The sequence below is a fragment of the Lycium ferocissimum genome, chromosome 12, assembly GCF_029784015.1.
Source record: "Lycium ferocissimum isolate CSIRO_LF1 chromosome 12, AGI_CSIRO_Lferr_CH_V1, whole genome shotgun sequence".
Classification (NCBI taxonomy): Eukaryota; Viridiplantae; Streptophyta; class Magnoliopsida; order Solanales; family Solanaceae; genus Lycium; species Lycium ferocissimum.
In genome coordinates, this window is record NC_081353.1 from 63937257 (window position 1) to 63954269 (window position 17013).

The 17013-nt window shown below is 40.4% G+C and overlaps 1 non-coding gene across 1 annotated transcript; it reads right to left on the minus strand.

The window, feature by feature from the left end:
• Positions 1-7735: 7735 nt before the first annotated feature.
• Positions 7736-7842, minus strand: LOC132041296 (small nucleolar RNA R71). The gene has a single exon (XR_009410992.1). It is a non-coding gene; the product is annotated as a small nucleolar RNA R71 (small nucleolar RNA).
• Positions 7843-17013: the final 9171 nt, after the last annotated feature.

Consider the following 17013-nt stretch of genomic DNA (forward strand, 5'->3'; position numbering starts at 1 on the left):
CTAAGGGAAATGCCTCAAAGCCATAATCCGTGGGGGACCCGCAAAGTCCATTTACCCACTGATGTGCCGCAGATTTATGGCACATTTAGCACCTTTTTACTATGAACTTTGGTTGTTTTCAAGTAATTCTGGGTCATTTTAATGTGTTTTTGTTGTGTTTTAGGAAGACGATGGCCCAAAAGCAAAAACAAATAAAAAAGGAAAAATTGCCCAGAAAGGAAGATTCGACGGTCCGTTGATCAAAGGACTGATGCGTCGATAAGTTCAATTTTCCAGTGATGGCCTTAAGTTGAAGAGGACAAAGGACGGAGCCATCGACGAAGCGCCGACCTAATCGACGTTTCATCATTTGTATCATCAAACAGATCTGTCCACCAGAAGAGAGAAAGACGGAAGAATCAACGGAGGGTCGAACCGGTATCGTCGGATGGACCATAAAACTGAAGAAGTAAAAGATGAAGGCATTGACGGATCGTCGAACTGATCGACGGTCCATCTATCATGCTACCAGGGGCAGTTTTGCCAATTGTTGATGTGCGTTTTTGGAGCCTATTTAAAGAACATTTTAGATTTTTGTACACATCAGATTTTTCTCCAACATTTAACACTTTTTCCATTGGTGGGTGAGCATTGAATACACCACTTTTGGAGCTTATTGAAGACAAAAAGATTTCATTCCCACCATCTTTATTCCACTTTGTAAGCTTTATGTCTCTATTAGTGCTTACTACTTTTGTGACCAATACATGTGAGTAGTTTCTTTAATCAAAGTTGTGGACCCAGATGATGGGTGTTATGTAATGGGTGTCGAACATTGTGTATATATATATAATGGTTGTGATGTGTTTTATTATTTCTCATATTCATTGTTAGTTAGTGGTTGCAAACACTTACTTATGCACAAACCCTAGTTTTGTTTGGAAAGATGAACTAGGGTTTGAGTTGAAATAATATAACAAGGACTCGGGGCGCTAAACCTCGTTTAATGAACTCACTTAGGGATAGGATGAGTTATACTTGGCATATTTAATCAGTTTGTCACGACCCAAACTGATGGGCCGTAACAAGTGCCCGACCACTACTGGCCAAGCACTCCTATGCTTGCATTTTTGCATCGCTCACCGACTATCCGGGCCCATACACAATCAGAATCGAGTTGTACTATTTCCCGAACAATCAACATAAGAGACATCGCACCGGGAACTCACGGCCAACACATATATATAAACATAAGCACTGAGAGTAACGGCGCGCGAGCCGATTGACCGACACATATATCTTTGTACAACAAAATAAACGCCGACGAGGCCGCATAACATCACGACTACATATCACCGTCTACGGACCTCTATGGAGTACAACCGTAGAAAGGACAGACAAGGCCCCGTCGTACCCATATATGTACATAACGTAATCAGCATACCAAAAGGGCCGTACCTCCGGATCAATGGAGCGACCGACCGCCGCCGAGGGAGGTCCTGCGTTATGAATCGTCGGGCTGGCTATCTGATCCTGCGGGCATGAACGCAGCGTCCACAAGAAGGGACATCAGTACGAGCAATGTACCGAGTATGTAAGGTATGAATAATAACATAGTAAGGGATGTAAAGTATGAATAATAACAGAATGGAAATATAGAGCATATCGTAAGATAAATGAGTAACCTGTACAAATGAGTGCCTCTTAGGGCGGATGCCATGCATGCTTAGCTTTCTTTGAAAAATATTTCTTGTTCATGTATACATAAAATAGAACATATCATGTTTCCAAGGCGTCGGCTCCGATCCATTTAACCACATATGTCCCGCGTCCGGGATGATATCATGTCATATTATACCAACTGATCAGGTGGCCATGCGTCTATAGCGCCTCTTTTTTTTTTCCCATATATATATATATATATATATATATATATATATATATATATATATATATATATATATATATATATATATATATAAGCGACATGCATGAGAACCTAAGGAAAGTTATGTCTCTATCGGAGTGACGTAAGGTCGGTAACCTCCGATTATATTATGGAATAGTCATTATCGCTTTATCTCACCATGAAGGAACAATTATTATAAGGTGAGACTAACAACAATGAATAAAATTAAGGAAGTCAAAAGATAGCTCAATAATCTCATATCGTCATTGAAATCATAACTTGGAACCTTTAAACATGAAATCGTTCTCATCATAGTTATCATAGAAAATATTCTCATCTTTGGCATCATTGTCATGATGATAAAAACATGTCCTTCGTTGTAGTCATAAAAGCTTAATTACAAAATCATAAACCTTTGTTTTGGAAAAATACGGACATTTTGGAAAACATTTACGGTTTATCAGGAAAGGAATCATGCCTTGGAATCATAGACTTTTAAATTTTGATAACAAGGAAGATATGGAAACATTTATGAAATCATAACATAGGAATCATGCCTTTGAAAGAAAGGGACGAGCCTTAACATACCTTTCGGTTGCCTTAGTCGTTCAACGTTTATCCTTCCAAGCTCGTAAATCTACATATAAACCATTCATACTATTATTAGGCTCAATGTCATATACTCATCTTAAGCCTTCAAATTAATTCCGTTTAAAATCTGCCGAAATTCGGGCAGCACATCCCCTATTTATATGCCTAGCTCGAAATCACAATTCAGCAACCAACAATAACAACAACAACAACAACAACAACAATACCAACATCAATAACATCATTTCTAACACCAATATGTACCATAAAATACCCCACATGCTGTTCTCCAACTTCCATAACTAACCAACTTACTACACAATTATTTAGCGACTTTATCTCCGTAAATAAGCCTTAAATAATACCAAAAGAGAAAGATTCATACCTTTTTTTCTTGTTAAGACAGCAATATCTTCAATATCCACCTTGAATCCACCGCAAAACCATACTAGAATCACATCTATGCGTTTATCCGAGCTTCGATTAATACTCCGTCACTTGAAAATTGCTTACTTTTTTATTCCCTCACTCCCTCTTCAAAATTTCTATAATTTTCTGGGCAAATCTGGTGAAAAAAGGGGTTTTTTACCCTTTATATAGGGTCAAATTCGGGTCGGGTCCGTAGCAATTCTTCGTAGCAAGTCGATTCCGTCAGAGCATCTTGTAGCACGCGTTTCTGCTTTGTCAGCCGAACTTGTAACGTCCATAATTCTCTACTCTGATGTCCTATCAATGAATGGTCTGTTGCGTTGAGAACTAGACTCGACAAACTTCATTTTAGGCTTTTTTTTCACTTCAAAACACTTCATATGCTAAGAGATATTCGTCCCCCAAGTTGGACCAGAATTTTCACACAAAACATTACCCATTCTTTCTCCAAAGTTGTACTACTTCATTTCTTCCACTCATTTCCTTATAAAACCTTCCGGTATACCTTATATACATCCTTCACTCATTAAATATACTTAATAATGTTTGCTCCTTTTATTCCAAAGTGGTCTTACTTAACCCTAACTCAACGTACTTATCTTTCAAATTTGATAAGTGCTCTTCGAAGATACGGGGTGTAACACGGTTGTACTTGCAACTTTTCTATATTTGGGAAAATCATGAAAAGAAATACTTTCTAACTATTGAAAAATATTAGAAAGTGCATTAGAGATTAAGTGCATGCAAAACCACGACCCATTAGAAATATATCATATTGATACCCATAGCATAACATCTAATCATAGCGGGGACACAACTTTGGTTCTTTTAATCCAAACAAATTCCAAACACTTCAAAATAGCGAATACAAACCAAAACCCTTTTTCTACACTAGTCGGAATAGAATTAAAGTCTTTAGAGATTAGTAACATATATAACTAGTATTTATTTCACACTTTATTCCCTGTGGGATTCAACCCCAACCTAGTTGGGTTACTATATTTGTGTCACACCCCAATCTTGATCAGGGTGTGATGGGCACCCGACCCCGTAACCGGAGCCGAGCGAACCCGCTGACTCTTACTACGTGCTGAAATTTTTTTCTCTGAACCTTTATAGCAAACATACTTAATAAAATTACTCATACATAATAGGCCCCTTTCGTTGCTTTTAAATCGAGTAAAATATGTAGCTGTACAAACTCATATCATAACACCATTGTCTCCCAAAACCCACGACTGCGTACGCAAAGTCTCTAACCGTAATCCGAATCCTAGCACGTGTACTCGACTCGGCTACACTCCGGGCCAAATGGGAGTGCCAACTTTTCGCCGGAACATCTTCTATACTAACTTCAATCCGTCCGGGTGCCGCGCGGCATAAACGCGACCGAAGAAAGGGGGTCAGTACGAGTAATGTACTGAGTATGTAAGGCATGAATAGTAGCATAGTAAAGAGATATAGCGTATGAATAATAACATCTCAGAAATTTAGGACTAGTCATGGGATAGAAGTAACCCGTACATATGGATGCCTTCTTGGCAATTGCCGGGTATGCTTAGACTTTTTCGGAAAAGAACGGCATTCCTTATTCACATATGCGTAAACGAGAACATTTCAGTTAAACAGTATCCTTTAATCATACGTACGGACGCCGAATACCTCGGCTCTCCCTCCCCCCATCCCCACAGTATCCCAACAAGTCATACAAAGCACCTTCGGTGTTTCTTATTCTTGTACATATAAAACAGATAACATTCGGAAAACAAGACTTTTTACTCGCATTTACGACGCTCGAATTCATCGGCTCTCCCCCCCCTCCCCAACGGTGTCCCAAGTATATCATATTATATATATATATCACACAAACGACGGACGCCGCTTACGGCTCTCCCATATCCGCGTCCGGATGATAAGCCAGCTGAATCAGGTGGACACAGTTGCCCTTCCCCATTCCCCATATACATATACATTCATCAATATCATGTATCATATACATTTATCATATAAGCGATATGCATGAAATTCCAAGAAAAGTCATGTATCAATCGGAGCGACATAAGGTCGGTAACATCCGATTGCATTATGGAATAATCGAGATCATCGTGTCCCACCTTGGAGGAACGAGCATTATAAGGTGCGACCGTCAAGGAAATATAATACCAGTCACTACTTGGGCACGCAAAACAAGTTTCGGGTCAATCGGTCAAAGATAAGAAAGTTATGAGCGTTTGAAGTGCGAACCTTTAAAATAGTCATTATCCAGGAATAGCTTAACATTTCATATCGTAGTATCATCATTGTCATCATAAAGCCATAGTCGTCGTTTTAGTCATAAAAACTATCAAAAACGTAAAACTTGGATTTTGGAGAAAAATGAATATTTTTTAAAACATTTATAAACTTTTAAGAAGAAAATCATACTTTGAAATCATAATTTCTAACTTTGGAAACAAGGACGTTATGGGAGCATTCATAAAGTCGTAATGTATGATTCATGCCACGTAAAGAAAAGGGACGAGCCTTAACATACACACGCGCGCCTTACTAGCTACGCTTGTTCGTCCAACTTGTTAGTCTACATGCAAGAAGATCGGTACTATCGTTAGATTCATCGACATACACTTGTCTTAACCTTTCAAGTACATTCACTTTATGTGCCGGAATTTCTACAAAGATCTCCCCCCGTAAATATACCACCCCGAGAATCTAACTCTACTAATTCATCAATCAATAACAATCCGAGAATTCAACTCGGCCAAACCAACAACAATACCAACGATCTTACCAACAACATTACATTTATATTCAATTCCATTCAATTCAATTCAATTCAATTCGCATAATATTCCGTCGAATCAATCGACATACTACTTCACCCGAAACCTTCAAATTTAACAACAACCATACATTTCATTATCATCTATGTTCGTTAACTTCAACCACATTCCTCATTCAACGTCACAGGACTCATAACGACAACAACTAGAATATCGAATTACATTAATTGACACTAACTTACCAAAACACCCATTTTGACCATAATCTCTCCTTACATGTCTTCATGTATTTTTATTCATTTATCTACATTCCAACAACAACAACAACATATTTTCCTCTTTCCAATTCAATCACCTTAACCCAACTTTCGATCCTCCAAGCCATTTAATTCTTATTTTTACATTATAGAATCTACCATAACAACATTCAACTATTAAATAAAACTAATCCATCACTTCTACACTACACTACTCCATTCGGCCACCACCACTACATGCATGCTTGCATGAATTTTCATCCGTTTCTACACATTACAATAACAACCAATGCGTTACATAAAATTAATTCATTCTTTCTATACCACACATCACACACACGGCCAACACTATGCACACGGTCACAACTCCAACATGCATGTTTTCATGTTTTTCACCCACTTCTCCATACTACAACATGTACCAAACATCACAACACATAAATAAAGATTGAATACATACCTTTCTCACTTAGCTTTCCTTGCTTGGTTAGACTTCCAACTTGCGCAACAAGGGTTCTACTTCCTCCAACAATTACTCCATGTTAAAGAGGACGTGTCAATTAGTAGAGAAGCTCGGGAAAAATAATTTTTCCTCTCCAATTTCCATGGGCAGTCCGGCCAGCCCCTTTGGCCGTGACTCCCTCTCTCTTTTCTTTTTCTTTCTTTCTTTCTTTCTCTCCTTCTTAAAATATGATCACCCCTTTCATATATATATATATATGCATATTGCATGCATGTGAGGGGCACATGCCCCCCTCTCTAGATTTTTCTTTTCTTTCTTTTATTTTCTAGAATTCTCCTCCAATTCTTTTCTTGAAATTTCCTTAAGTAAAAGATGACTTCCTTGTCATCATTTTCATCCCTTTTTTTCGGCCACATGGCCTTTTCAAGACATTCCTTGGTTACTCGTGAAATGACCATTTTGCCCCTCGACTTTCCTAAATATTACCATTCTGTCCCTATCCTCCCACATTATTTCCACGGCCCATTTTGCGAATTTCTCTTCTTGCCCTTAGCCTTTCTCAATATTCCATATCAACAATATTCCTAAATAATATTAATAACACACTTGCGCATTAAAATAGTTTTGGGAAACAATCTTACCTTCCACATTCCACGACTTCTTCGAAATATCCGAGCGCACGAAATACGGGCTATAACAATTTGACACCGACCGCCTTACGCCATAATTTAGGTGTAATTTGAGCGTATCAATTTTTGGCGCCGCTGCCGGCGAATACGGTTTTGAAATTTACTAATTGTTAAATACTCTTCTTTAAACCTTTTTCTATTCCATCACTCTGTTTGTTGTCTCTTTGTTATTAGGCAACAGATGGCTGCCAGAGCCAACCGAAACAATCGAAGAAATCAAAATCAAGGAGGGCTCCATATAAACCCTCATGTACCTGAACCGGTAGCGGGAGAGGATGAGAATGTATTTGCGGATTTTATGAATGATGCGGAGTATGCGGCTGCGGTAGTTCCTCCTCGAGTTGGAAATGCAAACTTCAAAGTGGAAAGTCATCTCTACCATTTATTGAAACTTGAGGGGTACTTCAAAAATTCTTCGGAATTGCCCATTTCGCCACCTAAAAAATTTGTTGCATGTGTGTACTCAACAAACAAATGGCGTTGTTCATTCTGATGCTCTTCGGTTGAGGTTTTTTAAATATTCTCTTATCAGAGAAGCTCGTGAATGGTATGAGAAGCTTCCAAGCAACTCAATCCATGCATGGGCCGAATTAGCCGACATTTTCTTGAAGAAGTGGTTTCCGCCGAGCAAAAAGGCAGAACTCCGAGACAAAATCTTTGAGTTCAAGCAATTACCGGGCGAACAATTACACAGTGCTTAGGATCGGTTCAAGTACTATCTAACCCAATCTCCCAATCATGGTTTCATGGAGAATGTTCTCATGGATAAATTTTACAAGGGGTTGGACACTATGAATCAAATTGCGGTTAATACAGCCGCGGGTGGTTATTTCATGGATCGAACTTTTGCAAATGTTACTACTTTCTTTGAATCGGCTCACCACTCATCACCAAGCTTAGCACTCCAATGATAGTGAAGATTTGTCCTATGGTAGTCCTTCTATTGCCGTGGTGGCCAAAGAGAATCATGAGCGAGATCATGCTTTTACTCAATTGCAAACCACTGTGGATTTGCTATCAAAGAGGCTTGCGGAGAAAAAAGCCAAGGGTGTAAGTGTTGTTGAAGAAATGCCATCTCATGCCCCCGGAATGTATCACGTCTCGGAGAAGACCTAGCTAGAGGGGCAACAACAACGTGAGGATGCTAATTATATCAATAACTCTCAAGGTGGTTATCAAAAGCAATGGAGACCCCAACAACAAAGCAATCAATATGGCCGAAATGAATATGGTGGTTCGGATAGGAAGGATTACAACAACAAAAGTTATGGTAATCGGAATTCTAATGCCTATGTTCCACCGAAAGGTCGTTCTTCCAACTCTCAAAATTGGCGAGAGGGTCCTTCCAATGATCAAGGGACCTCTCGAATGGAATCTATGCTTGAGAAGATCTTGGACAACCAAAACAAGAGTGGCAAGAAGATGGAAAATTTAACCGAAGTGGTAGGCTCTCACACTGCTTCGATCCAAAAACTTGAGTCACAAATGCGAGATCTTTCTCGTGAGCAACATCCTTCACAAAGAGGAGGACTTCCTAGTGACACAATTTCGAACCCAAGGGGTAATGGAGGTGATCACATTGCCTCATGCAAAGCTATTTCTACTAGAAGTGGGAAGATCCTTATTGCGGTGGATGAGAGGGTGGTTGAACCTATTATTGTCGAGCCGGTTGTTGAGGTTATTGAAGAAGACATTGAAGAAGAAATTGAGGCACCAATTGAAGTGCCTATTATTATTGAGAAGGAGAAGGTGGCACACCCTATTGTTGTTGAGGGTGATAAGGTGCCAAGTGTTGAGAAAGCTATCAAGGGTGGCACTCAAAAGAACAAGGTCACGGGGGCAGTTAGACCCTTGACTCAAACCTGTCAATCTCCTCCCCCTTTCCCACAAAGATTGATGAAAAAAACGGAGGATGCAAAGTGCTAACGCTTCTATGACCAATTGAAAGGGTTGTCAATGAATATCCCATTTCTTGATGCATTTCAAGAAATGCCGGGATTTGCTAAATACTTAAAGGACTTGTTGACGAAGAAAAGACCAATCAAGCATGATACAACGGGAATCACCCACCATGTGAGCTCTATTATTTCGTCCACAAAGATTGAGAAGAAGGGCGATCCCGGGGCTTTCACTATTCCTTGCACCATCGGTCACCATGATTTTGCTCGTGCCTTGTGTGATAATGGGGCTAGTATTAATTTGATGCCACTAGCCATATATAAATAATTCGGTTTGGGGACACCTAAACCAACGAGCTGGCGTCTCCAAATGGCCGATAGAACCATCAAGAGACCGGTAGGGGTTGTTGATGATGTCCTTGTTAGAGTGGGAAAATTCTTATTACCGACGGATTTTGTCATCCTTGATTGTGCGGTTGACAAAGAAATCTCAATTATCTTGGGAAGGCCATTTCTTGCCACCGGGAGAGCTTTAATGCACTCGAAAAAGAATGAAATAAAATTTCGGGTAAATGATGAAGAGGTAACCTTCCAAGCTAGCAAGGGTTTAAAATTGCCAAGTGCTTATGAGAGCATTTCGGTCATTGATTCTTTCGATGTGGTAGACGAAGCGGTGGAGCATAAATTAGAAGAGGAACACTTTGACGAAACACTTTTGGCTATTTTGGTAAATGTTGAGGCGGATGAAATGGAGGGGTATGTTGAAACGGTGAATTCGCTTATTGGCCGGGGTTCGTATTCTTATGAGCCAAAGAAATTATCTCTTGATCTTGAAAAAAGAACCACTCCTCCGGCTAAGCCTTCGATTATGGAGCCACCAAAACTTGAGCTCAAGCTACTTCCCTCTCATTTGAAGTATGCTTTTCTTGGCCCGGATAATACTCTACCGGTTATTCTCTCATCTTTGTTAAATGAGGAACAAACTCAAAAGGTGCTTGAAGTGTTGCAGGCTTATCGAATATCTATTGGGTGGACTATTGCGGTTATTAGGGGGATTCCCTCTGGGATTTGTGAACATAGAATCGAGCTTGAGGAAGATAGTTCACCAAGTGTAGAGCATCAAAGAAGGCTAAACCCACCTATGCAAGAATTGGTCAAGAAGGAGATAATCAAATGGTTGGATGCGGGTGTTGTATACCCAATTGCAAATAGTCCATGGGTGGGTCCGGTGCAATGTGTGCCAGAGAAGGGGGGCACCACCGTTGTCCCTAATTCCAAGAATGAATTGATTCCTACAAGGACAGTCATCGGATGACGAGTGTGTATGGACTATCGAAAGCTCAACACCGTAACTTGTAAAGACCACTTCCCTATGCCTTTTATTAATCAAATGCTTGATTGGCTAGCGAGAACATCTTATTATTGTTTTTTGAATGGCTATTCGGGGTACAACCAAATTAACATTACCGTAGAGGACCAAGAGAAAACCACTTTCACTTGTCCTTATGGAACCTTTGCTTTTAACCGAATGCCTTTTGGCTTATGCAATGCCCCGGCCACATTCCAACGGTGTATGATGTCTATTTTCTCGGATATAGTGGAAGATTTCTTGGAAGTCTTTATGGATGACTTTTCGGTTGTTGGTGACTCCTTTGACGAATGCCTTGCCAATCTCGGTAAGGTATTGAAGCGGTGTGAAGAAACCAACCTTGTACTTAATTGGGAGAAATGTCATTTCATGGTGAAGGAAGGGATTGTCCTTGGCCATAAGATTTCCGAGAAGGGTATTGAGGTAGACCAAGCAAAGATTGACGTTATTGCCAAGCTTCCTCCACCTATCTCTGTCAAAGGAGTTCGTAGCTTCTTGGGACATGCCGGCTTCTATCGGCATTTTATCAAGGATTTTTCAAAAATTGCAAATCCTATGTGTAAGCTCCTTGAAAAGGAGGCTAAGTTTGTGTTTGATGAAAATTCCCTTAAGGCATTTAATGAATTGAAGGAAAAGCCCACTTCTATTCCAATTATTATCTCTCCGGATTGGTCATTGCCATTTGAGCTCATGTGTGCCGCTAGCGGATTTGCTATTGGTACGGTGCTTGGGCAAAGGCACAACAAAATCATGCACCCAATTTATTATGCTAGCAAAACCCTCAATGGTGCTCAAATGAATTATACCGTCACCGAGCAAGAACTTCTAGCCATTGTATATGCTTTTGAGAAGTTCCGGGCCTATCTTTTGGGATCCAAAGTGGTTGTCTACACGGATCACGCGGCATTGAGATATTTGATGACAAAGAAAAATGCAAAGCCGCGGTTGATTCGTTGGGTTCTATTGTTGCAAGAGTTTGACTTTGAAGTCAAAGATTGAAAAAGTTGTGAAAACCAAGTTGCAGATCATCTGTCTAGGCTTGAGGAAGCCGGGAGACCGAGTGGAGATCTTGAATTAAATGATGCTTTTCCTGATGAAAGACTTTTGGCCCTGTCTTGTGAAGTTGCTTTTTGGTATGCGGATATCGCCAACTTCTTGGTGACGGGTCTTATCCTCGACGACATCAAAGCTTATCAAAAGAAGAAATTTTTGAGAGATAGTCGTCAATACTATTGGGATGAGCCTTATTTGTTCCGTACTTGTGCCGACAACATCATTCGGTGATGTGTGGCCGAATCCGAGGCCATGGAAATCTTAAAAGCTTGCCATGACTCTCCCGTAGGGGGTCATCATAGTGGGAACCGCACCGCGGCAAAAGTTCTTGAATGTGGCTACTATTGGCCCACCCTTTATCATGATGCAAATTTGTTAGTGCAATCTTGTGACCAATGTAAACGCTGACGGTCAATTGGGAGAAGGCACGAAATGCTGATGAATTTTGTCATGGAGGTTGAACTCATTGATGTGTGGGGCATCGACTTTATGGGCCCATTTGTGAGTTCTCGTAGTATGCGGTACATCCTTGTTGCGGTTGACTATGTGTCCAAGTGGGTTGAAGCTGTAGCATTGCCCAACAATGACGGCAAGAGTGTCACAAACTTTCTCAAAAAGAACATATTCGCAAGGTTTGGCACTCCTAGGGCAATCATTAGTGATGGTGGCACTCACTTTTGCAACAAGCAATTCATTAATCTCATGGAAAAATATGGAGTGAAGCATAGGGTGACAACTCCTTACCATCCCTAAACCAGTGGTCAAGTCGAAGCCTCCAATCGGGAGATAAAGAGTATCTTAGCCAAGACGGTTAATGCAAATAGAACCGATTGGTCATTAAAGCTTGATGATGCTCTTTGGTCTTATCGAACGGCATTCAAGATGCCCATTGGTACTTCTCCTTATCGGTTGGTGTTTGGCAAAGCTTGCTATCTACCTGTTGAACTTGAACACAAAGCTTTGTGGGCATTAAAAAAATTGAACATGGATTGGGACGACGACCCAACGATGGAGCCATGACCCGGTGCCGGACTTGGACACCGTATACTAACACCTTTCAATATGATCGAGACCGAAAGCGGAAACAATAGGGCAACTGTAAAAGCACACTATAAACTCATCATATCATACATAAAAAAGAACTGTCTCTTGAGAAGCCACAACTAACCAAACATAACAAAATATGCAAGCGATAAAGGTACGGCCACTATGCACGGGAATATCCAAAATGAATTACATACGCATAGGTTGATCAAACCGTATATACGCAACTCACATATGTCTACATACCTCTAAGAGTATAACAAAGCCTATGTCAAAGGATCTATACCAAAACGACTCGAGCTCCGGAACACTAGAACCCTCCAAGCAGCTGAGCTGAAGTCCTAAATCGAAGGATCACCAAACTGAGTGTCTGTACCTGCGGGCATGAAATGCAGCCCCCGAAGAAAGGGGGTCATGTCACGACCCAGCCCCGTAGGCCGTGACTAGTGCCCTAGCTGGACACCCAAACACATTCATTAATCCGAATCACATACAGATGGCTTATACGTATACAAATATCAGACACTGTCTCAGATTATCTCAAACTGTCTCAAACACAAACATATATATATATATATATCAGAAGACGACAAGGCTATCAAATGGCGCAACGGCCCAAAACATATACAAATGCAAGCCGACAAGGCTGCCATGGCGAATGGGATCGCCTAGAACATATAACATATGAACACACACATGCGAATAGGCACAACCCACATATACGTCTCTGACACCTCTAAACGGACCAACAAAATCATATGACGGGACGGGGCCCCGCCGTGCCCCCGAACAAACAAATACATATGCGACGAACGAATATATACCAAAATGTGGGCTCGAATAAAGGAGCACTCCAAACGGCGAATAGGTGTCCTAAGCGGCGGATCACCGGCGTATGTCGCGTGCACTGCGGGCATGAAACGCAGCCCCCGAAGAAAGGGGGTCAGTACGGAATATGTACTGAGTATGCAAAGCAGAATATACAGTAAACAAATCTGAGTCATAATCGAAACAGAAGTACAGAAAGTAAGTGCATATCCAAAAATACCAAAATGTTTATTTTCAAAATACAAATCATGCATAGGGCTCAGAAAATATGGTCGCCCGCCCGTCATTGGCGCCATAACACAGCATAACACCAGAAAGTTTCAAATCTCCATATCCCCGTCACACATCATAACGCCATAACACAGCATAACACCAAATATGAGCGGAACCCGGCCCTCTAGCGAGGGGCTCGACGAACCATAACACAGCATAACACCGGAGTATAACATAGTGCGCATGACAACATAACCGGCCTGGGACTCGGCGAAAGATACAACAGAATGCACGAGCAGAGTCATGAGTAACCATATGTATAAAATCATTATCATAGACTCAAAAGATAAGTAAAATGACCATACTTGGAAATCGGGATAATAGCCATACCAAATTCTTTCAAAAGTCATCAGGGTTACATAAGGGAGAGTCGCGGGACCCACGGACGGGTGTTGACCCGAGCCGGGCCCGCCTATGGAAAACATACTCATCATTCGCCATAAAATCTCCTACGAACATATCGAGGCAATCCGAGCCTTTCTGTGAAAGTTACGATCGTTCGTAGTTACGGAACTCTTTAAAAACAAAACTTTTTACGCAACATTTGGAAATCAATTATTCCAAAGACATAAGGGCCAATATTTCATCACATCAAGCATACGAATACCAAGAAACAAATAAGAATCATAGACATGCTCGGATTGCGAGAATAGAATTTCCTCGAGGCTCGTGTCATAGCCTATTTGTAACTAAGGCATGCCAAAAAAGAAGGAAGGGTTGAGCTTTACATACCTCGTCCGCTCTCAAAGCTAATCCAACTCAAGCTAATCCCAACCTACGTCTCGGGCTCCCCAATGTCTACACAACGTCAACGGATATCAAATATTAGCTATAGACGTTTAGGCATTTAATTCCAAACTAGCACTTAATTCTACAGAAATTTGGGCAGCATTTCCCCTGTAAATAGGCCAACCCCGAGAATTCAACTCGGCCAATTCAACAACAACAACACCAACAATCATTCTAACAACATCAACAATCAATCCGAAAAGCAATATAACATTAGTAACCCTCTTTTACATCATTCAACAACATTCATAATATTCAATTCAACGGCTTACATTCAAGCCAACATCACGCTCATACATTCCAATACTAACCCGAACCCATACCAACAATATTCAAAGACATTTTAAACAATTCATACAACATTTCAAACATCCCAAACAATACCCCAACTTACCCGAAAAAGCCCAAACCCGAGAACCACATTCATAACACATTCCTAACTTCCGAATCATGATTTGCACCAACAATCCACACTCTAACAATGTCATTCTCATAAATATAGAAATTACATTAAATGCACATTAACCTCCAAATCAGCCCATAACAATTACAACATCAATCTTGAGTCATTAAACTCTTATCGTCAACATAGAATTCATAACGACAACAATCAAAATTCCAAATAGAATTAATTCATTCTTATTCACACAAGGGTGGCCATATTCGGCCACCACTACACACCAACTTCATGATTTTTATTCATCTCATCACATTACAACAACCAAACATGATAACTAAAGTTAATTCACCACTTCAACACAACACACACATCCACACGGCTATATACCAACACACACGCCCCCCAACTCCAACATGCCATATTTCATGAATTTCATCCATTTTCATCTACTACAACATGCACACATCATTCATAACACATAAAACAAGATTAAATCTTACCTTTTCCTCTTATCTTCACAACTAGGCTAGGGTTTGCGATTGACAAAACGGATGGTTTGTTCGCTCCAACAACACTTCCACGTTAACTAGGGACCTCCAATTAGTGGATTTGCTTGAAGGAAATATTTTTGTGATGGATCAATTTGGTCTTCAATTTTTGCTCTCTTGGCCGAATGGCCTTCTTTGTTCATCCAAGGTTCTTTTTTTTTTTTTCTAAGTGTGGAATGAGAAAGATGACTTAGTAGTCATCTTTTGTGCTTTCATATAAGAGTTATACATGTGTCCCATGGCCCACACATGTGTTGGACCAATTAAAATTGGCCACAAAATGTGTGTGGACCATCCCAAAGCCACACGGCCAAATGGCCAAAAATGCATAATTTCCAACTTCCAATTATTCCACTTTTGGTCCCAAATTTTCCTAAATGTTCCATGCCAACAAATTCATGAACAACTTATGTCTTAAAATAAAATCGAAGGTCAAAAGTCTCGACTTCGTATCTCGGAATGGTATCGTCTCTAACTTATCATAGTTAACCCGGATTGTCCCGTTGTACAAAATACGGGATATAACAAGTCAGTACGAATAGTGTACTGAGTATGTAAGGCATGAAATCAACATGTACATAAAATCCTAGAAAACATTTGAGACATGTCAATGAATGGGCAAAATAAATGCATCAGTACAGCTATGTCAAAGAAACACATATATCCATAGAAATACCACAACAAAGGCCACAACGTCACCCCTGTTAACTGTGCCATATATATACACACCACAACAAAGGCCACAGCGTCACCCCCTGTCAACTGTACCATACATATACACATCACAACAAAGGCCACAGCGTCACCACAACAAAGGCCACAGCATCACCCCCTGTCAACTGTGCCATACATATACACATCACAACAAAGGTCGCAGCGTCACCCCCTGTCAACTGTGCCATACATATACACATTACAACAAAGGCCACAGCGTCATCCCCTGTCAACTGTGCCTTATATATATACAACAAAGGTCACAGCATCACCCCCTGTCAACTGTGCCTTATATATATACAACAAAGGTCACAGCGTCACCCCCTGTCAACTGTGCCTTATATATACATGAAGAATGAAAATGAGTGCAGTGCATAATCAAAATGAAATATAGAACTCTGTAATGTCACAAAATAGCTATATACATATATTATACTCATGGCATGCATAGGAGTTCAACTACCTTGAAGGAACAATTTATAAGGTGAGATCAACAGCAATGAAATTAATCGAGAAAATCATGAAATAGCTTAACATTTTCACATCATCGTTGAAATCATATTTGAGACCTTTAAGCATAAAATCATCCTAAACGTAATCCTCATAAAAACATTCGCATTTTTAACATGATAAGAAGCTTTAAGAGTCATAAACTTCTAGCTTTTGAAATCAAGGAGGTTATGGAAACACTTATGGACTCATACCATATGTCACGACCCAACCCCGTAGCCCGCGACTAGTGCCCGAGTTGGGCACCCGTACACGTTAATCGAAGTAGCATACGAATAGCTTACGCGTTTACAAATAACATATATATACGGAAAAGTGGAACGTCACCCCGAAGTTAAGTCACAAATGTACAAATATACATATCGCTATCGCAATCCGGCGGATAATATCACATATAAGCCGATAAGGCTATCATAATATGGGGGACGTCCAAATCACAAATCACACGGACACGACTAAACGGTGAATACCCATAACCCACACATATATG